Here is a 23,769-nt window from a genome sequence, read left to right on the forward strand (position 1 = left end):
TATTCTACTTTTCCATCAAATCTATCTATTCTTGGATTGTTTAAGTATTTTTTTTTACTGATTCTCATGAGACAAATCCCTTGTTATTACAGGTACATTTGTTTTTAACCCTCAGAATAGATTGGTGTATAAAAGGAACTTCTCATTCTCAAAATAGCTTCATATGGGAACTTGCAAATTGCTTGTTAGCTGCACTAAAAAGAAATGACAGGCCAGCTTTGGCTCCTTCCACAGTTTTCCATGCAGCCGTTAAAAAAAAAAAAAAAAAAAAAAAAGAAGTGAATCCTTCAACATCAATAAATCCTGTCCAAGTCTCTTCCTACTTTTACTATAAGGCAGTGATTACCATGGCTGAACACAAGGCAGAGAGCCCAAGGCTGCCTGTTTCTCCAGCACTGATTGACTGTCCTGTATCCATGACCAGATGTTAACAGCACACAGAAAAAAAAACACTGCAGCCCAAGTCCTCAGGCCACAAGGTAGAAGTTCTCCTTTCCAGTACTCCTCCTTAACTGGAATCAGAAGGGCTCACAAGTATCATAGATGATGCTCACACCACATCTTTCCAAACATTTTCCCCCCCCCCCTCCATTTTTCTAGCTAGAATATGACAGGGCTTGACTTGCTGTTGAGATTTGTAACCTGCACCTGTGTTCTTGAAATAAATGTTTGTGTTTATCCCCTCTTTCAGTTCTCAGCATCTCTAATTGACATTTGCTTGCAAATACTGAACACTACATTAATGCTATGACTTTCTGTGTCTTTGTGGAGCTCTAATGATCAGGAATATCCCATTCTCCTAATGCCTTGTTAACAACATCTCTTGTTTCAACCACACTTGTTCTATAAGCGGGACAGACCTATAACCATCAAATAATATATCTGAGCATGCAGATCCTTTGCTCCCTCTCAGCTTTTGCAATCTTTTCTGGTATCTGTAAAGCAGAAATGCAAAAATATTTCTCTAAATGCTGTTCTGCAGTGCTGTGACGTTGACTTTTCTCTGTTTACTCTTTCCAGCATTAACAGCCAGGTAAAGAAGTCGATCAACAGAGTTATCCAGTTCAGTTTAAAATAAACACCCACACTCGCCCACCTTTCTGTTCTACTTAAGTTACTCAGAGCTGGAGAAGCAAACACACAAGATTAATGTTTCTTGTAAACACAACAACTTGTTATGAAACAAATCCTGAGTTTCAATAGCTAAACCCTGTGGAACAGTACAGTTAATTCATTAATTTGCTAAGAGAATGATGGCACCACTGTTTTTTAAAAAAACATACTAGTGACCAGAGCAAATAAAAACAGAATGTTCTTTCAGTAGATTTTTTTTTTCACCTGCACCTAAGTATGGTATCAATCAAATAATTTATTTATACTTCTGGTATGATTGATGAACTACTTTTGTTTGTCTCTCTTGATAATTTAGCAAAAGAAGATCTAATTGTGATATGTTTCAAAGCAAGATCATGTCTTGTAGTTTGATGTCATTTCTCACCTGTGAAGCTTCAATTCATCCTTCTGGGAAATCTGGAGTTAGGAAGACGTTAGCAAAAGGCTCATTTCTGGTGAATGCAGCATTTTCTCTTGCAATGTATATATTGCTGATGTTAACAGTTTTATGATTTTATTTTTCTTGATTTTATGCACAATTTTAATAACTGCTGGGACAGAAAATTTCTGCACCATTTATATGGCCAACAGTAGGAATCCTTCCACCCATCTTCACCAAGTTATTTTCAGCTTGTCCATCCTCATCTAATCTATTGTACTTACCCAACAGTCCCTTAGTGCTTGTCTTTACAAGTACACATTTTATTTCTGAGGGAAGTACTGCAGTTTACCTGCTGGTGACCAGCTTGCAGCTCATCTCAGTTTCCATGAAGTTTCCCTCATTAGAATCCTTATGCCCAGGGTTTTTATTACATCCAAAAGTATTTTTAGCAAGAAACCACTTCAGTAGTTCTGAGAATTTTTCACCTCTGGCATTTCCTTATTAACAAACCTTTGGTGGCATCAGGATATGGAAACATCTGTGGATCTGGGAAGCTCAGGAGAATATCCCATTAAAATGCATCCATTGCTGACATTCAATTTGCAGTTAACGTTCCTGAAGTAGCAATTGTGCCTTGCCAGGAAGGGAACACTGTTAATTCCTTCTTCAGTGTTCACCTCTTCAGATGACACCTGCTTGTGACCTAAAATTATTTAATACATTGTAGGCAGCAAAACAAGTTTACTGATACTTTTCTAATAAAACTAAAAATATAAAATGTATAAACAACAAAGGATACAGCAGAGGTGACTATCAGGAAGGACGAACTCATCAGACAGTGTTATCACATATAGAAAGCTGGACTTCAGGGAAGACTCAAATATACCCCTAAAACACTTTAGTGTTCAATATCAAGTTCACCATTTTAGATTCCAGACAAAATCATTCATTCATGTGACACTTTAAAGAACAATGGATCATAAACTTCACTGGAAACGTCAAACTGATAAAATTTCAGCCACTACTGACGTGTTTAAAAAAAAAACATAATCAACTGCGAGACAATTTCTTGGAGTAGCCTCAGCCTGGCCAGAAAAGAAGATTAGTGCATAAATATTACCATATGCACATGCTTTTTTACTTTACAAAAATTATTTCAGCCATGGGCTGGCTGCCTGTGGTGAGCACCAATCCCAGAGTGCCTGGGAAGCTCTAAGCCGACACAGAGGGAGCACAGGCAGATGAAGTCAAATCAGTGGATTATTCATGTATTTACACTTGGTTGCATTAGAGCCTTAAAGGGCTTATGACCAACACCAGAGTTGTTACCATCCCATCATCAAGGCAAGACATAAGCCCTGAAAGAAGGAAAAGCTTTGCATTTTCTTAAATGAGCAGAGATATGATTTTCCATGGATCACTGAGGGAAGCAATAATTGCCTTAAAGCTTATTGCAGTTTAGGCAGGCAGGGTTTGCTCATGGTGGATCATCAAAGGCAGCAGCATGCAAATGGGACAGATGTTAAAAATTTCTTCAGTTTTTGCCAGCAAAACGGTTGAAACACTTTGTTGCCAAGGTCCTTGGAGGAGATAGAAAATGAGGGGGCCAGAGAAAGGATAGAAATGTCCTTTAGCATTACCCACAGTCACTCATATAAATACCCCAAGAACAACAGCAAAGGTGGAGTGTGAATCTTGGGAGAACACAACTTAAAGGTAATAGGATGCATCTTCAGAGTTTTGTGCCAAAATCTATCAGTTCTTCCTCCATACACCTTACACGTGTTTATAAACCGTTTCCGACCAAAAAAACCCAATACCTGAAATGGCTGAAAAGAGCTTATTCTTTCTCTGCTGCCACTAATCCTTGAAAACATGGATACACATAAATATTTCCCAAAACTTGCTTGGTTTTCTGTGCTTCAAAAGAAGGAAACAATCCATTGTCTGGTGATCTGCCAGGCAGCACTGAAACTTCCTTTAGAATAGTTGCAGGTGTCAAAAGGTTACTGCAGTCAAATAAATGACTGAGACTTCAAGAACGCAAGTTCCTTTGGAGCTGCTATTTTTTATATGTCTAATGTTGAAAGGAAAACAAGAATAAATGTTTGCTTCCAGTCAGGTGCTTCATTCTCATACAGTGTCACACAGCAGAGCACCTTGAGAGAAGCATCCTTTGATCTGGAAGTTTATGTAACTTCACTTTTCAGTCACTTGTCAAGTGCCAGGGGAATTTCGAAATTACAGGAAATCCATTTGTCAGCCTTCAGCACAGCAAAATGTTCAGATACATCCACACAGATAATTACATGTATATCAACAAGATCTCAAATATTTTCCAAAAATTACCTCTTTCTATAGAGACAAGGTGAGGGTTACATTTTCTTTACGGTGGCAAAGATGAAGATAGTGGAAAGACACTTTTGACTGAATGGTAATTATGTGCTAAAATTGCACGCTAAAAATTTCAAGATGCTGTCTTAGCAGTAGAATAGTCTCATCTGGTGTGTGCTCAAGTCTGTGACACAAAGGATTCAGTGAAGAGCAAATTATAACCAAAAAAAGGAAAAAAATCACAGGATAAATCCTTAAGTCAGATGTACAACTTATTTAAAAACATCTCAGGGCAAAAAAAAAAAAAAAATTTCAAAAATTATTTCATTCTGTGGCATGAGTTGGCTCCTGAACACCCAATTTCATAGGAAATAAGATAAACTTGCCCTGAATCGGTCTTTTTTCCTGTGAAGAAAAAAAGAGTTGATTTTTAAGGTCCTGAACACTGAGAGGCCAAACCTTAATATAAGGTTGGATCTGAACATGGGGTTTTTTAGAAATTCATTGTACCTACTGGCTCAGTACAGTGAGTACACACAGTCTTCCAGAACCTTCAACACCAGTTTCCTCCAGCTTTTTTTAAAACATGTGGAATTTATTACATCCTTTCCTATCTCTAATGCAGCCACAGAAAGAATATTTTTCTCTGTGAAAGGATTTGGGCAGATGCAGCATCTTGCTGAATATGGATTCTGCTAAGGCTGAACTTCTATTAAAATTGTCAGTGGAAGAGGTATGGACTTTTATGACTAGGTTTACGAAAACAAAATGTACTGAAATATATAAAAAACTGATAACATGCAGCATTTTCAGCAATAAATTGAGGCTTGTGGTGACTGACAGTACATTTCAAAGTAGCAGAAATATATATTTGAGATAAAATACACGTGATTTATCGAGGGAAATGCTGTTTTCCTGGGAGCATGTCTAAAATAAGGCCTTTTCTCATGATCATGTTCATTATGCTGTGCTGGCAAAAAGCCAGTGAGGCCCCAAAGTCACAGGTTACATTTTGGAGGACACATCAGACCAGGATCCATCCCCTGGTATTACACACAGATCCCACAGTGCTTCCCAAAGCCTTTGCCTCTGCCAACAGAGCTTTGCTGATGGAGCATTTTCAAAAGAAAACCTCATTTTCCAGTAAAACTTTTCAGATAACACCAGCTCCCGCTAAAAAGCTAATCTACCTCTGCTTTTAAATGCAACATTTATGGTTTGCTAGATCCACAAATTAAGTATCCATACTACATTTGCTCTGCGATTTTTTTCTTAATGTGCTGTTGAAAATGAGCAAAAACTACAGTTCAGAAACCCTGAGCCTCGCTGAGGAATTTCTAAAAAACCCAGCTTAGAGATAACAAAAGAGCCTTGGAATCATCTGATGGTCTCTATTTTGTGGGTTTCATTTAATTTTTTTGCTGAAGTCGAAAGCATTCTGTCTGCAGAGCACTTGGAGCTGGAACAGTGACTGTGTTAACATCAAACTCAAACAAATCCCACGTGTGTTGTTTCATCCTATAGAGATGGTCGTGACTTACAGGAACAAACATAATTATATATTTATTTTGGGTATCATTAAAGCCAGGAAGATTGTTCTATAAGATAGATTTAGATATGAGAGTGAGCCAGAGGGAACTGAATCTATAGAGAAGCTCTGCTGAAAGATCACTGTAAATTAAATCTGTTTCAGACACTTTCAAAATAGGTTGGTAAGCAATTCTCCTAGAGAGCTTTCAGGGCTTTGTAAGGCTTTTGAATGATTACAGATTCCTAAAAACCACAGAATATCTGTGGCATTAAAATCCCACTATCAACTCTGGATGATGGCTTTATAGGCTTAGTGGTTATCCTACTCTTAATTATAAATAAAAACCTTTTTTTTTTTATGGCACTCAGCTTCTGTATATTATCCACATTACTGGAAGATGCTGTTTTGTCTAATTTGTGTCTTATGCTGAAAGAAAAAAAACAATTTTAGCTTCTGGTAAATTTTCCTGAAGGTTTTCAGTGCTGCCTGGCAGACTCAGATATAAAGTATAGCAGAAATAGAATTTAATTCCAATACTGGAATTCCAATTTTATACTGTGATGAGATTAAGAAAGCCAGGTAACATTACAGGATAAATTATGAGTATGTAAAACTACAGCATGCAGAATATCAGGCCACTATTTTATTACTCAATTACATATTAATATGAAATTAAAAGACATCATGGCGTGATTTTATTGCTAACCACATCTGTTTGCTTTTTTTTATAACCAACCACTGAGTCCTTTCATAAGAAATTTCCTTCTTAAAGCCTGAATTACCATGCCAAGAGGAAACCTTCTAAAATTCAACAATCAAAAAGGCTAATCAAAAATGTTTAATAAAGGCCTTCCACTGGAAAATGGTGTTCATTCAAAGCATTCTCTTAGCATCATTTCAAACTTTAAATTAAAAGCCTAAACCACTACGAATTAAAAAGGGGATGAAGGTGGAAAGAAAAAGAGAAAGAGAAATATTATAAAGTCTGCCCAGAAATACAGGTTCTAATGTGGTTCAGCAGTTTCTAGTGCAGATTTTGGTGCTGTTTTTTCTGTCCTGGTACAGGACAGATCCCAGACTTGGCTGCCCATCCCCTGCATCTTCAAGGTGACTCAGCTCAAGAACACAGCTCGCAAAGGAAGTGTTTACAACTCACCTCCAGTACAATTCCTAAGTGCCACAGCTTTCTTAATCTACTTCTTCCCATTTGCAGCCAAAGAACAGGGAAGGTGGGAGCAGGTGGATTTGTTCTAGTTAGTCTGGACAGGGCACAGGTGGAAAAACTCCCAGTCAAGTCTAACTCATGCTGGTTAGGTGTACATTAGGGTATTCTATTTGGTTCAAAGCAGCAAAGAGGTTCTCAAGTGAATCCAAATTATTTTGGTCTGCAGCACAATGTTGGCATTTGTGAAATAAATCTTCTCTGGAGGAAACAGCAGTAGCTCTTCCCCAAGCATTCACTAAAAGCAGTACAAATCCCACTCCCAAATGGGATGTAGGGTTACAAACCAGGAGGTGTTCCTTTAAACACTTTCAAGCTACTTATAAAGCGGAAAAACTCACTCTAGAGCAACAGGTTAAGTCTGGTTTGAAATAAAATCTATCATAGTATGAGGCTAAAGGGGAGGGTACGCAGCATCAACTCCTCTGAAGGATCTTTCCTAACATAAACACAGCCAATTCTGTCAAATTCAGGCAAATTATCTCCAGGCCTATGTGCAGCAGCACAGGTGTGTGCAGAAAGAGCCAAAGCCAAAGCTCCCTGTGCTCATGTAAATTTAAGTATCTCCATCTATTGCTTTTATTGGGTGCTCAGACTGGTACATATGCACTGCAACAAATGCTGCCCAGAGCTCTGTGGAAATCAGCCTGTCCTCTTTTTGTCAGTGCTAAGCATCAGCCTGGGTATGAGACAAAACCCAGGCGCAAAAGCAAAGTAATCTGCTTTCTCATTTTAAAGGATAAGAACAGCATCCCTGCAGCCCTGTGCAGTTATTTAAATGTTTTTCCCCACCAGATTAACCTCATGAGACAAATATCTAATTTTCTTGGAGTTCCCAGAGAGGCAGCAGTCATAAAATCCATGTTTCAGCATCCTGCACACAGCACAGACAATGTCAAGCAGAGCAGATGTCACCATGCTCTGGCATAGAAACGAGGAAGCAAATAAGTGGCCCGTGTCTTCCAGCCAGGAAAACAAGCAAGAGGCTCGTGTTGTTTGCAAACAAAATTCACTTTGCAGCTTCTGAACAGCTCTGAGTAGTACAAACCACTGAAAAATTGAGCCCCCATGTGAAAGCTGTATAGCCTTCCTGGCAGAGTTCCTGCACATTAGCAGCAAGGAAAAGAAATGACAGGGATACACCCACAGCCTCAGCAGTGCGTTTACACCAGCTCGTGGCTTTGACTCCTGCTCTGGCTCCAGGAGGGACCACTGGTGGCTCAGCCACATAGAGAGACACCCAGAGCTGCTGTCAAACCCACCTTCCTTGTCTGAGGCTCTGCAAAAACACAGATCAAAGATAGTCCTTATGACAGGGAAAAACTGGAGGGGTAGAGAGGGAAAAAAATGCAAACCCAAAGCTTTGAACAGGAATTCAGGAGGTACATCTCGTGAATAAGAGTGCTGAGGGAAGTGACATGTTGTTTGCTGGAGGAAAGCATGTCTGGCAGCTAGTGTGAGGCACAGAAGCAGGCAAAAATGTTGAAGGAAAACCAAGGAGACAACCAAAACACAGCCCTTGAGGTGGGGTACAGGAGTCTTTTCCAAGGGGTGGGTGTGCTGTGTGGAAGTGCAGTTAGAATGGGACATAAGGATGCAGGAGTGCGAGGTAGAAGTGGGCCAAAGTGATTCAGCAGGACTGGCAGTGCTTGCTCATTGTGAACCTCACTCACGCCTATGTTGACTTCTTGGGCCAATCCATGATTTACTCATTACTTGAATACTGCAATGTCATAAAGCATCGGCTGGGCACATCTGTATTAGTGCATGAAGATACTCAGAATGAAGCACCAGAGACAAATATTCCTGTCTCTCCTGTCAAACCCCCAGGCACTGGCCATGTTATACCCATAGCTGCAGGTTCCCACAATTGGCCCCACAATTCCCTGGAACCTTGCAGACAAGCACTTGTGCACAAGCTGTGATCCACCCCTGCTTTTGGCTTATCAGAGTCAGTGAGGGAAGGGAATAGTGCTAAGGAGAAGCTCTTTTGTTCATCTTCCCCCTAAGAGTTCCTATTCCAAAGAAGGCGCTTCCCCATTATCAATGTCCTTGTGAGATAAACTACCCTGGGATCTGTGCCTGTCAGGAAAAACAAATTGCAATAGCTAAGAAAGTGATAATAAATGCAGTGTCATAGCCTCCAGTATTAAAAATTAAGTCATGCCCTACACCATTTACCCAGAAGTGATCTGCAACAGTTTCCTCCAGGCATTAAACAATAAGAATTAATCAAGTTTTATGCAAGGAAAGGGCATGGCATCCCCTCTGGTAGCTGCTTTGCTTTCTGTACTTGACACACCTTTTACCCCTTTCAATAAAAGGGTAAGCTTTTAGGGCAGCTGAGCTATTTCTAAGGTAATAAGAGTGACTCAATGAGCAATATTTATCTCCTCATTCAAATGGTAAACAGGGGACAACAAACACCTAAATTTAGTGTTTGGCCAGGCACCAAACGTTGTATCAGGAAGTGATATTCTCTCAATGCCAAATTAGAAGTGAGAAAGGCAATGAATTATTGGGTACAACTCTTTGTCTTTAATTTATACTGCCCCTTATGCTAAGGTCTCTGTTGCAGCCCGATAATAACCAAACCAGAAACAACTGACAGCTGATAGCGCAGCTGAGCAAAGCAGAACACAGACGAGCTCTGTGAGACTTTGCACCATTTGTCAATGGGTTGTGTTCAGCCTAAAATCTGCTGCAAGAGCAATCCCTGAGTCTTTTTTTTTTTTTTTTTCGGTAACTGCAGCTTGAAGGAGAAGGTGTTGCACAGAAGGCGAGGGAAAATCAAAGTCATGCAAGGTCAGACTCTTGTCCCACAAGTGAGCGCTGGGTTGCTCCACCTGTCTGGGCATTTCAGTGCCAGGCTGGGAGCAGCAGTTCAAGCCAGAGCAGGATGTACTGACAGCTGAAAATTCAGCTGGCAATAAAAGGTCATTCATGGATTCAACTCACCTTCTAACAAGCACAGCAGGTAGCTGGGAAGAGATAGGTCTGTGTGGTTGCTCTCTTGTATCTCAAATGCTTGCAGCTAAGGCAGTGGATGAATCTGTTCAACAGCAACTGATCCCTTCTCATGGCCAAGCTGGGCAAAAACATCCCGTCTGGCTTGCAAGAGGAGAGCATCATCAGGTACTTGAAGAGGGACAATTTCAATGGGGGACAACTGGGGACACAAAGCTAGAGGGTTGTGTGAGAGCTGTGAGTATCTCACATGGGCTGGCTACAGCTGAAGGCATCAGACTGATGGAGCTGTGCTCATTTACACAGACTCTTTGTCCTCACAGGAATGTATCAGAAGGGATACTTTGCAAGAGAGATGCAGGGACCAAAGGAACAAAGGGATTGTTACCACCTGCAGCAGGTGCAAATCTGAACTGTTGAGTCAATACATGGAGCACCAGCATCTGCAGGGGTGGGAGCATCCTTCAGCGTTTTTTTCTTTGTCTTTGGAATGCTCTCAGAAGTGCAATTTAATTTTAATTAAGTCACACGTGGCAGGGAAGGGGCAGTGGAGAGGATCGATTGCACCATACCTCTCTCATCTCATGGCAGCAAATTAATAATTCACAACTCCTTAATCCTCATCTCTGTCTATTCCCAGAAGTTTTGTGATTCTCCATTAGCTCCTTAGGTCTCAACAAATTAAGATGCCTCCTACTTCATTTGCAGTACACACTTCATGAAATTTAGATGCCTGCCATTCATCTTGTGTGCTCCTGCTGAGAGATGCAATAATGGGGCATTCTGGGACCTGGCAAATTCTGTGGGATGAGGAGGACATGGAGACATCCCTGTGCCCTGCCTACACACCTTCATGCCACTCCTGGTGTCTCAAGAACCCAAGAACTCTCTCAAGAGCTCAAAAACTTCCCATCTATCCACAGATGGAACTTGCTGGAGCTGAGCCCAAAATCCCTTTCCTGCCCATGGAAGGACCTTACCAACACAATCTTTCTTGTAGACACTCTGTGATGGTGATTTAGTCTGTACTGCTGAGCTTCTCTTGGTTATGAAGGAGTCACAGAAGGATTCTTAAAACAACTACAGCTTTTTAGATTGTAGCTTTCACCCTTCCCAAATCTCCTGAAACTGTCCTGAGGGGTTTTTGTTTGTTGTTAGGGGGGTTTTACCCTTGAAGAAGTCACCCTTGAAAATTATGTCCCATTTCTTACATTCCATTAAACAATTGCTCGCCACTTGCTTAACTTCAGGGGTCTGTCAGAGATTTTTTTCTTTTAGGCTTTTCTAACATCTGTTCCACCTTGCTCCAGGAACAATAAGGCCTGATTTAAGGTAAGACAAGATTTAGTAAAATATGCCTCCCCTTTGGACAAGATCACCTTTTTTGACTATAAAACCAGATAATTTCATGTGAAACAGAATCAGGTAAAACATAAATTACAGTTCTCCGGTTTTAAAGACTATTTTTCTTACTCTTCTCTAGAGTTCCCTGATGTAATATTTATTTCAGTTTTGCATGATATTTAGCACCCTCATGATGAGGAGCAGCCACTTAATGATATCAAAATATTTATGTCAGGAGCATGTTTATAATCAAAAGCTATTTAACTTCTTCTAATGCATTGGTCCTACCAATGTACAAACCCAACACAAGAATAGGACTGGAGAACACACCAGAAAAAATAAGCCAAATACCTCACTACTTAAAGACCTTCAAATTTACTGAAAATAGGTCAAATATTTTCACTATGAGCTTGAGTGAGGAAAGAGACCCTTCTCTGGGAAGACTGCAGCAGGATAATAAAACGCCTGTAGTAAAACCCTCCACTGCATACTTCTATAATCTTTAGGGGGGCAGAACTCGGGTTTTTTCAACATTTCTGGTAAATGAACAGTAAAGAAATATCTGCTGAAGATACCACCTCTCCCCAGTGGAAAAACCATTCTTAACAAGGCCTTGGATGTGGGCATGACAAATATGCACAGCTGGGCCTGAGGGCAAGCAGACCCCCTCCTTCTCATGAGCTGGGAAACACTGGCTGGAAGAAACATACCTTTCAGAGAAAATGTTTCATGCTTTTATGATGCATGTTCAAAAGCTTTGCTTGTCAAATTGCCGATTTTTTTTCAACAAATGTAAACATCTCATGACTTTTTGCTTTACCTGTCTCCTTCTTGGAGACTCTTTGAGGTAGAGAGGATCCTGTACCCACCTTGGATGCCCTGGACACAAGGGTATCAATATTGCACAGGCTTATTTCCCTGCACTGCACAGCACATGCTGAGCTCCAGAAACACACAGGAAGGCTCAAACATAAAATTCAATGCCTTCTTCGTTGCAAAGAGAACCACATTTCTTCCCAACACAACATCCGACAAGCTTTTTTCAGCAATTGCACCTGCACAGACACAGGGGAGCTGCCCTGTAGATGACTGAGAAGAAAGTCAGCAGCAGGGAAGAGAAGCTGTAAGGCCTGCCCATGGCTGGGAGTGACAAGCCAGCAGCCACAGCCAGGACTGGATTTGGAGAGTGACCCATGCAGCCTTTAGATCACAGCTTGCGCCTTCCTCGAGGGTCTCTCTCCTGCCTCTTTCCGCTTGGGTGCAACTCTGATAGCACAAGGGTTTGTCTTTTTCTCTCTGTATTGCAACACAGAGAAGAAGCAAAATGTCACAACTCATTCTCAAGGAAGCATACTTACTAAATATGCACATTTTTGTGAAGATTCTGGTGGTGTTGTAGCTTTGTATTAACCCTGAAAATACAGAGCAGAGCAGAGGGCTTAGACTTTTGCGACACCAAGTTTTAGTGTCCCCCATCAGACACTGAACTACTATTTTAAACAGCTTTCATGTTTTTCAGATTCTGTGCTGCCTCAGAAGCACAGGGGTGTAGTTCTGAGCCTCATATTAAGTGCTGGTGAGCTCTCTTCACAGAGCAGGCAGACAAAACAAATCCTTTTCCTGCTGGAGACCAAGGACAATAGGGTAAAAGTTTCAGGCCCAGCAGCACAAACAACAGTGGACTGAAGAGAGAAAACAAGAAGGATGTCACTTCGTAACATGAAGCTGTAATTGGACAATAAAACCCCAATATGCAAATGAACCAACATTTATAAAAGTGTGAGACCTTGTGTCTGGTCATCCATTTGTGACCATTTGGGCCCACCTCGGGTGTAGCCCTGCTCAGGCCCTGTCCTGCCCAAGGTGTATCCTTAAAGGCCTTTCAATAAATACCTACTTCATTCTCTAGCTCCGTCCAGTCTCTGTTCCAGGTCAGCCTTCTCAGGGCATCAACTGAGAGCTTAATAATCTCATCAAGTCCTGTAGTGAATTTATCTTGTGCCCCTGCTTGTCAGCCTGACTCTGCCTAGTGGCTGAAAATCTGCCTTACTACCTCAGGAAGCTCCGTCTCTGCCAGCTGTGCAGGGCCTCCTTCATTCTGCTCCAGTAAGAAGCTATTTCAGTGGAAAAATACACTGAAGCTGTTTTTTATCAGATCAGAGAGTGCAGTCACTAATTCAGTCATCTCACAAGGACGCAGAGAGCCAAACGCCTTCGTGCTTTTTTCCACAGGCCTTGATGAAGCTGGCATTATCATGCTAAATTACAGTTCAGGACTGCTGTGCATGTACAGATTTATCAGAAGAAAGCTATTAAATGTCTTCAGTACCGTGCCAATTATGCAGTCCCCAACACATAATTAAGTAAGGCCCCAAAGTATGTATTTTAATCAATCCCTGTTCAGCAAAGCACTTATGTGCTGGTGCTTTACTTCAACACTCATCCAGCAAGCACATGGGTCCTTTTGTGAACAAGGAAAAACATGGGAGCAGTAAGAACTTCATTGGGCCAGGCACTACTGGGATGAGATACTGTATTAATTTGGATAATGGCTTATATTTTCTATATAGTAAATATATTTCTATATTTCTATAAGTATCTCTATAAATCAGAAGCCAAGATCAGTTTCTAGATGGACCTGAGCATGGAGCTGTAATAGGGCAAGTTAAGGACAAAACCACATGAGCTCTGGAGGAATTTGTATTCTTTACTACATGGTATGCAGTTGGATACAACTTGCAGACTTTAGGCAGCAGAAATCTTCTCACAGGCCTGTAAAGCTCAGATTTATCCTGTTTATCCTGACCTGAGCTGGCCCCAGGTAAGCTATGCTGCCTAAAGAACTCACCCAGGATTTGTCTGCACTCAGTGGAAAGCACATGCAGATGCCACAGGTGAGAGGAAAGGGCCTCAAGTTGCACCAGAGGAGGTTTGGATTGGATATTAGGAAAAATGTGTCCACTGTAAGGGCTGCCAAGCATTGCACCAGGCTGCCCAGGGACGTGCTGGAATCATCATCACTGGAATGTTCATAAAATGCATGAATGTGACACCTGGAGATGGTTTAGTGGTGAATATGGTGGTGCAGGGTTAGCAGGGGTCTTTTCCAGCCTTACTGATTCTATGAATCCATCCCTTGTGGAGGTTTCCAATGAAGATAGGATGAATCATGCTCTGTTTCTCTGTTGTTTTTGTTGGAAAAACCCACACAAGTAGTTTAGATTAAACACATGAGTTTCATCTGACTGAATTCAAGTGTCCACCCGGCTATCTCTCTGTACTAACGAAGATATTGATGTTGCACACTAACTAGACACAAGCTAGGCACCCAAGCTGAAATAACTCATGCCCTAAACACTCATTTCTCTCCAGCCCAGCCTTACTAGCTCAGCTGCAGAGAGGGGTCTACATCCAACTCCATAAACTCCAGGGCCAAACACTGCTTTGGGCACATTGTGTTATCACAGATGGTCACCAAATGCCATCCCAGAATAACACGGGTCTAGAGCGACTGCCTTAGCACCACTGTGTGTCATGGGAGCTTGGTGGCACCCTGAACACCCCACAATTAACACCAACATGACCTGTAGTGAACCCCTCCCTTTCTCACACCTTCTTAGGGTGCAGCAGATCTCCTTCCACCTGCCAGACAAAACAATAAACAAAAGCAGGTAGTAAAGGCCAATCATTTACACTCATCATGGGCATCCTTGACAAACAGAGGCAGCTCCATCTGACTGCTCCCACTCTCAGCTGGCATAAGGCATGGATCATTTCAGAGCAAAGTGGTAGATACACACAAAGAACCTATTAAAAAAAAAACAAAGAACCTATGAAAAACATGTATTGACTTAGAAGTTGCTATGCAGCCCGAGCTGCAGCAGTGAGAGCCCCTCTGTAATCCATTAGAGCAGTGCAAAATGTAATAAAACTACTACAAGGTGCTCTAATTCCATTTACTAATAATCATAAAAGTATTTGAGATGCGTGTGATGAACCGTTTACAGGATGCATTTTTCAAAGATGATTTGTAGTCCAAAGAAAAGCCTTTAATACCATATAAATTAGATTTTATGTACAACAATATTTAAAACCATGGCAAAAGAGGGGTTTTGTTGTTTTATAGTCACTGTTCAGTCTTCGTTGAATAATTTTTTTGAAGAAAATGCTCGGCTTCTGAGTCCTTCCCAATGAATCATAGAGCAGGAGTAATATCATAATTTATCAATTTTTTTATCTGCAGATGCCATTGTGTTCAGTGTCTCTACACAGTTAATCTGCACAGCTTCTGATGAATTGCATTTACTAAAACACACAAAATTATTTTTCACTTAACCAGCTTCCTGGGCAGCTCCACTGACAAATCAACTCCTACAATATGCAAGCACACAAATGTTCTCCTTTTCTCAGAAACAGGGGCTGGGTGTGCCAGAGAAATACATGGATAAATAAATCAACCATAGATTGAACTGCTGCAGCATTGATGTCAGCTAGTTTGATGGGTTGAAAGCGACTGCCATACTTTTATTTTTTGTCTTACCTTCAGCTTTTGCCATTACTAGGCACTTGTGTGGCATCTCAAAGAAAAGGGCTGGTCTCACTCCAAAGCCAGATGTATGTGGGGGTTTCTTTACACACATTTGCTTCATGCTGTCTCTGATCTGTCACTTCTGCATAGAAATTCTCCTTAAGGGTACAATTTCCTTCACTCCCGTTTGCTCTGGGAGAGCAGGAGATTCCTGCTGGCCCCTGTGAACATCAGGCTGGCTGTTACACTGAATTTTTCCATTATGCTGCAATGGTGAAGACATCTCCACTCCTTGCACCTGGTATGGTCTTGCAGAGGAAAGCAGACATCAGGCATTCTTGCACCCATGCCAACCTGACTCCAGGCTTGTCTTTATCTCCTCTTCTCCAGCCCACAGCTATCCAAACAAGGATCAAATCATCTTCTCCCATATACATTTTGCACCTATTTTCCTTTTAAAAAGCTGGGCTAGGAACTCTCACAAAGCCATGTGATTTAAATATTGAATCACAAAGAAATTAAGTTTTCCATTTTTCCACCAGAGTAAAACACATTTGCAAAAGAATCTATAAAACACAGTGAAATAGAAAATCTGTTTCTCCACAGGATTTCAGAGCCTTTTCAGCAAACCACAATGCCACCATCAAAAGTCTCACAGAAGCAGCAGTGCTGGCTAATGCTGCCAGTGCTACCTGGGGTATGTTAAAAGCAGCACAGTCTCACACAAAATGCCTCTGCCAGCTTCATTCAAACTTCCCCCACCTACAGCTTGTGCTTGTAAAAGAAAAATGAATAAGAGAAGAAAGCTGGAAACCTGAGCAGCACTAGGCTGCCGTATTTTTTTTAACTATGTACCAAAACCTACATTGTCATCAGCTTTTATTCCCCTTTTTACCCATTGGTGGCACAAAGCAAATGCCTTATCTCCAAAAGTCTTCCTCTTTTTTTTTTTGTTTTCAGGGTCAAAGGGAGTCTGAGGTCAGCTCCAACAGCAGACAGGGAAGGAGGAAACCTCTGAAATGAAATATCACACACTGAAAGTGCTGGGATGAAAAAATTTTGACAACCCTCCCATCCTGCCCTTCCTCACCAAAGAAATATTTGGGGAAGGGGGGGGGGGGGGGGGGGGGGGGAAGAAATAATTAATTTTGCATTTAGAGAAAAGTTTTAATTTACTTGCTTATTTCTTGAATATAAATGTATAAAAGTTACCATTTTCCTTTAAAGCTTATACAGAAAAAAAATGACTATGGAAAAAAATTCTTTCCAGCCTTGCTGTCCAAAAAAGGTGTTACTGATTCTCATTTAAGGATTTGCCCCTGCAGTAAATTTTGATCACTATAATGCCCCATGTAATTCTCAGTTACTCACAGCTGTACACATTCACCACACAGGCAGTCCTACTCAAGTGTAACACAGACTTTTGGACTTTTTTTCCAGCTCAGCTTATCATTTTAACCAGTTAAAGTTGGGCTGAAGAAAAGTATTTCCACTGCAACAGAGGAGTTATATTTTCATGATAAGCAACTCTTAGCCACACTCCTGGAATATTTTTCCTGGAGATCAGCTCTGCTGGGTACTGAATAATCACCATCCCCAAGAGAGTCTGGGTAATACTACAGGACTAAGTCCAGGGCACCTGGACAGACTCAGTAGAGTTCAGCAGACTCAGTGCCCACTTTCCTGCATGTCAGACACCAAATAAGCATTTGCACCATTCAAATCTCAGCCCATCACTTTCCCTTCCCCACATACACGGCCTGCCCTGCATTGTGTGGGTCAGCAGTGGATGAGCAGAGCAAATGGTGCTCCTGATTTCCCCAGCCATTCCTTCGTGGACTGTTATATTTGGAGCAAGACTTCAAATACCCACAGGAAAGTCAAGCATATTTCACTGCAGTCAGAGCGGCTGCTCTATGCCTGTCAGTGGGACTTAGTCCTCAAACCTCAGCAAGGCAAACTCCTATTTGGGAAATTCCACCTGCTCCCACTCCACAGAAATTCAAACAGAAATTATTCACAGGCAGTGCTGGTGCAGCAGCCCACCAGTGATTACCAACTGAGCCTCCGGGGAAGATTTTTGGCTGGTTGGGCTCCACGCACTACAAACTATATGAGTAGGAAAAGGCAGCAGGAGAAACATTTCCATCTTTCCTACTTTGACATTACCTCTGCTACTGTCAGTACACCTCCCATGGCTTTCACTTTCCAGGCAGCAGAAACACAAAAAGAAGCATAAATCCTGCACTTCTGTCTCCCACCTAACATAAAATCTTCGGAGTCATCACACACCTTTACCTGGCAGCTGAACTCTGCACTCATGCTCTCAGCAGTCAGTCTGTCCTAGAACAACAGAGAACACACTGTACAGCTTGAGCTGAAAGAAATTAATCAACTCTTACTCCATAATCAGAATTATCAACAGACAACTAGAGCATGCATCTCAAATCTCCCAGCACAGAGCATGATTTACATTAAAATTTGGTGTGGACAGCAAGATGCTTAAACTGAGAGATGAAAATCAAGGCTGGAGGCAGCTGCCATTTATACCAAACCAATGGGGAAGATTAAACAGCTGCAGGTGCTTTTGACTCCTACAGGTGTAAAGCATATGCTAGAAAATTGAGTGAGTTGTTACAGTCTGAGCTGAAGTATTGAAAGTTTATATTTTACCTAATTTGTTGTATAATTATAAATGTGCCAGTTTAATTTGACTTAAGTGTATTTCTGCAGGAGTGAGCAGCGTTTTTCTTCACTTGGCAAATGCTCCCAGTGCAAAACTGACAGCCAAGATGCATAAAAGCTTAACTTCAAATCTTCAGAGAGTTTGTGAAAACAGAAGAAAGAAAACCTAGAACATCCTATGGGAGATTGTTCAGAGGGGAGATGTTTTAGCTATTGTTTTTGGCATCCATCTTTTATTCATCAGTCAAGGAAAATTCAAATTCCTCCTTAAAACCATAGGCTGTATTTTGAGCTTTACACCTTCAGAGAGGTGCCAGCAGTGAGTGCTGAAGTGTGATGTGTGCTGTGGTACATCCCAGACAGGCCATTCGCAGCCAGGATTTAGAATTTGGACTGCCAGCAGCCACATGCAAAATAACCTTTCCAGGGTAGTTTCATCCAAGTCAGGGAAGATAAAATAACATGACTGACTGGATACTCAAAAAAGCTGTCACGCCATGCATGTACAGTGGAAAATTCACTGATCATGTCCTCATGCACAATTTGTTGATTTTTTTTTCTGCCAGAGACAACAATTTCCAAAAGAGATGGAAGAAGGCAAAATGAATCACTGTTCTTAACAGAATTGGGCTGAGAAGTCTTGGTTGGTTTTAAACCCAGTCAAAATACTTGCTTTTTTGCCTAAGAAATACAGCATGATAGAGGTAGCAGAGTTTTAAAGATAGTGCCTAATTTCTTCCCCTTTTTCAAGGCAAAACTGATTAACGTAACTTGAACACACACATACTCCCCATCACAAGCAATGTGAACACGACAGCATCTCCAAAAGAAGCGTGAGACTCTTGAGGCATGAAGAAGACGTCAGAAACTCCCCCAGAGGAATATCAGGAACCAGGCTGAGCTCAGCAGCCAAACTCCCCGAAAGGGAACTCTCACACCTGTGTCCATTCTACCATCTCTGCTCAGATCCCAGGCAGATGTAAACCCATGCGGAGCAGGCTGCAGGACCAAGATGCTGTTTACAGGGAAAACCTGCCACCGTGAGACAATTTCATCTGCAGCTGTTCGCTCAGTCTCCTTTGACAGAAGACAGCCTGCCAGCGAACGTGGGCTCCGCTCCTGAAAGGCAGGACTGCTACATTTCCAGCGCCACTCCCCACCCTCGAATGCCAGTGCTAATGTTTCTAGCAAATTACCTTCCAAATGTTGCAGCACGACATGCTTTATAGGAACTAATGAATCACACAGTAAAAACTAATTGCAACTTACACACTGTTGCGAACTGAGTTTTGCAACATAAAAGCAATCAGCCAGCAATTAAAATGCTAATATGGGGCTGAACCTCATATAACAGTTTGCCAAAATCTAGCGCAACACGGTGCTTCCTGGAGTATTTGGAACAGATGGAATTTAGTAAGTAGGTAGTCATTTCATCAAGCTTATAAACCTTACCATGCTGGAGGAGGGTCCCCACTACGATACATTACATATTTGCAGTATTAGAAGTGGCAGTAAAGGATCATTACATATTTTCTTCTTTCGAATGTTTTTTTTCTATTCTCATGTAAATGATTAATAAACTCTTGGCAAGTCAGAAGGGAGGGATACAGACCAGATGCTCTTTCCAGACACAAACATCTTGAATTTCTTTTTGTTGTAGTACAGACGGAGTCCAAATGTGGTGGCGGACATCATCAAACCTACTTTCCTTTTTAATTACAAAATCTTCTTTTCACAGATTCACTAATGCAAGATTGTGAATTGAATGAAACAATTACACTTTAATTGGGTTCACCTCCCCCATATCCACTTTTTTTTCATTACATTCCTAATGCTAAGACAATTGAAATACATTAATTAATTCAAATGGGGAATTATTAATTTTGAACATTATCAGCCTCAGAGAAATTACCTCTGGTCCTGGAACAAAGCTCTCAGGAAGAGCTTCTTCCATTGCATGTTAGCCTTTAAATTTGTACAATCATTATGGGTAACAGCACTGAAAAAGCATGAACAAGCTCTAAACTGACTCATTGGCCCCTTTGTTGTGAGCCACCTGCAAAGAGAAGCCAGAGAGGGAGACCAGAGTAGGCACCTGGAACTTACCTGTATATGGTGGTGACATGCAAACTCCTCTCAGCTGGACACAGAACACGAGATACTCAAAAATGTCCCAGGTTTTGCCTGCTTGGATGAAGCTGTCCTTCAGCCACAGGGAATCTTGAATAATGAGGTCTTGACTCTCAGGTCTTTGCAGCCTTCCAAGCACAAAAGCAGGGCAGAATCCCTGCCTGGTGCCAAGACATAGTCAGGCACAGATAATTAGTACAAATAACAAAAAACGGACTAAAGTGTCTTCTTCTCACTCATCAGTGGCTTTCATATCCTCCTTAAGTCCTCTATTCAAAAATAAAACTATTTTTCTCACATTTCCTACAGTCCCTTTCCCTGTGCAATGCTCTTCATGAGAAGCTCTACATGGAGGACCACATTCCCTGATTAACAACCACTTCCTTTTCTTACCATTTTATCCTTAGCACCTCCAAACACCCACTTTCCCCATATTGTCTCCACTCCAACCTGAGCTGCAGAGAAATAAGCAGCTACTGCTCCCAGCTCAACCCCAGCAGTAAAACCCCATGCTCAGGACACCTGCACTCCCCTCCCATGCATCCACCCTAAAAGGAAAGACGACAGAAAATGCAGTAACAGTCCAAAGGCATGACAGATGCCTAAAATGCAGAAAATGTGTCAAAAAAATATAAGGAACACCCCTCCACCTGCTCCAAAGGATGACAGAGACCCTAAATGAGAGGAGATAGGCTGGGGTTTGCTGCTGTGTTCACTGCTGTAGTTCCACCACCACGTCAGGACAGAAGGTCTCATTCTGAGACAACTTTAAATTTATGAAATAGGAAACCTACTGCTCAGGGTGCCCAAAGTGAATCACCACTAAAGAAGTGACCTGGACTCTGAAAGAGGTCTGTCAACAGAGGAATTGGAAACGTTAGGCTTGATTTCTCAAATTACCACTCTGAGATAGCTTTGAAAGAAAACTGACAGGAGTGTGGAGGGAAAAGGCACTTTCACATACGAGTGTCTCTCCTGACAGCAAAGCAGAGCCTTAGCCAGGCTAGGGAAGGAGCAGATTTCACAAAAACCCTAGTACCTGGAAGTCATAGAGATTTGCCTCTATCTGCTTGCCCTGGGAACCCAAAAAATGGTGAGAGTGTTAATGATCCATCATCAAATCAGAGGAGCTCTAGTGCTCAGCTCCACAGAAAATGCATCCCAACAGATACAACCTGTCTTTATGTTAGAGAATAAAAGCTCCTCTGCTCTAAGGTTCTCAGTACAGTAGAGAGGAGCAGCACCTTTATTTCACCCCAGTGAGCAGAGAGTGTGTGTCCAGGTGAAGGATATACCCCAAATCACACAACACTTTGGGCAACCCACCCAGTGCCATCATCATCACATCCTTTTGCTTCACTTACAGCACACCCATAAGGCAGTAAAACTCTGAATTCCTCCTTCCGGACACCAGGTTCCCAAGCCCACACACTTAACACTCACCAATTTATGTGTCAAGCAGGGCCTGTAGCACCGCCACCACCAATTTTTAAGTAGTCCGTTCATCTTACAGTAGGTGCAGACACTCGAGTCTGACCCAATTCTTCTGTTTTATTGGTAACTGTGACCTTGAAACCCATGCATTGTGTAAAGGGGAAAATAGCTGTAAATAGTTCTAAGCAGTGAAAGTTGGCTGATATTACAAACACATTAAAGAAATAGTGTTAGTTTGTGTCTCCTGGAAATCTGACCTCCATAATGTGCTTCTGTACACATTTACAACAAGCTGTAGACACACACATTATCTATTTTTACCAGGCAGAAATAGCCACAGTGCACATTTGAAGAGTAAATACACTGGATTCAGAGGTAAGTAAATGAAAGCAAGGCTGAGGTGTAAGCTGGACATGATAAAAAATGCTACTGTAATTCCTTGCATTATTAAGCTCTGTCATTCCATCTGATGCCTTGGGATAAATAGTGCAATAGGGCTGAAGATCTCATTTCATTGTACCCTGGGAAGGGATTGGGTTCAGACTGCCTGCTCTGGGAGCCTTAGAAAGAGACTTGTTCAATGATTTCATAATAATTTGCTTTCATGCAAAGTTTTGGGATAAATGAGAATCATTCATCATGCCTGAAGTTCTGCTGTCATATTATTGTACCTGTGTGTACCACAAAACATCTCAATGAGTAGTGAAGGCAGAAAGTTCTCCTCTGATTTAAAATAATTTCTTACACAGAAATAGAATTTTCAAGGATGGCACAGAAGCAACCAGATAATCAAAACAGCTCCGTGTTTTTCAAATTTACACTTTCTTTTCTTTTATTCTCATGTATCTCTCTAGTAACACAGCAGAGTAAAACAGGGAGGAAGGAAAAAAGGAATTTTGTGGTTAGCAAGGGGATTGTGAAGGGGGTTTAATGTTCAGGAAGAATAGGAAGAAGACAAAGGAGTATAGTCATGCCGAAAAGAAAAAGTACTGAAAAGCACTTTCTCTTCTAACAGAAGGTCAGAGGAGGAACCTGCCGTGCCATGCTTCACTCCTCTGTGAATGAGAGATCGAGCAGTAACTCTGCTCCTTGCCTCTGGAGCAAGCCCCAGGTGAGAAAATAACTCAGGAAAAGTCTCACAGCCTGTTCCCTTGCAGGGAAATATTCATCTGAGGCTGCACTAATGACTGGGGAATTCGCATATAATTTCAGGAGCCACCCTCCCAACCCAGAGCAATAGATCTCAGTGTTGTAGAGGAAAGATCAAGGTCATTTTTTGGAGACCTTCCCCGAGTGGGGCTCAGCTGCAGAACAGGGGACCCTGACTCCCTGTGAACAGCAAAGGGTTGGGGCAGGTATATTTTATGTACAACTCAATGCCTTGGTCTGCAAATTTCCTCAAGGCCACATCTCAGCGCCAGCACTGTGAGGAACAGCAAAAACGTCAGGCAAACCAGAGGAGTGCAGCTTCTGGGATCACTGATGAGGTCAAACATCCAACTGGGAGAAGAGCTGAAATGGGAATCAGAACACTGGGATGAATCAGAACACTGACTGATGAGTTTGGGACTCACACAGCCTAGAAAGGGCAATTGCCCAGATCCTCCTCACCTATGAGATGGATTACAAAACCAGAAAGAAATCAAACAAATGGGGATTTTTTTAATAGGCTGGGGCTCCTGCAGAAAATCCTCATGCCCAGAACCTTCTTGCATGACACCCCTGACATGGGCACTATGGCAGCAGTTGTCAGAACTTCTTTAAAGAAGCACTAGTGAGGTGAATGAAATTAGGAGATATCAGAGGCATCATGGACCATGGTGTATTGCCATCAGTTAATGAAGTTTGATGCAGGTGACCCACAGGGATACAAGCACTCACCAGAGACCTGCAGGTGCACAAGGACAGAATCACAGACATCACCCAGAGCCCAACTTAGCCATAGGAAGGGGCTTCACAGCAAGAGGCAAGAAACACTGGAAAGGTCAAACCTCGGCACTTTGAAGGAGCAACTCAGTGAGAAATGAACTTTCAGGGGCATTTCTGTGTTGTGGCTAAGGGGTTTTCGAGTAGTGAACCATCCCCACTTCCAAACAACA

General features: G+C 41.8%; 1 long non-coding RNA gene across 4 annotated transcripts in view; it reads right to left on the reverse strand.

Annotated features, from left to right (window-relative positions):
* LOC136296363 (uncharacterized) overlaps positions 1-17,923 on the reverse strand; it is a 29,404-nt gene extending 11,481 nt beyond the window's left edge. Inside the window, exons 1-4 of one of the 4 annotated variants that reach the window (XR_010722927.1) lie at positions 17,714-17,917; positions 15,434-15,729; positions 14,587-14,700; positions 11,598-12,189 (exon numbers count right to left, since the gene is read on the reverse strand). This is a non-coding gene — a long non-coding RNA (uncharacterized lncRNA). Of the gene's footprint in view, positions 1-11,597; positions 12,190-13,062; positions 14,701-15,433; positions 15,730-17,713 lie in introns of those variants that run through there. The other 3 variants (XR_010722913.1, XR_010722920.1, XR_010722905.1) reach the window with 3 other exon arrangements.
* Between the last annotated feature and the right edge of the window lie 5,846 nt (positions 17,924-23,769).

Source organism: Chamaea fasciata, unplaced genomic scaffold, assembly GCF_029207755.1.
Source record: "Chamaea fasciata isolate MVZ Bird 193981 ecotype frontalis unplaced genomic scaffold, bChaFas1.0.hap1 SCAF_1, whole genome shotgun sequence".
Taxonomy (NCBI): domain Eukaryota; kingdom Metazoa; phylum Chordata; class Aves; order Passeriformes; family Sylviidae; genus Chamaea; species Chamaea fasciata.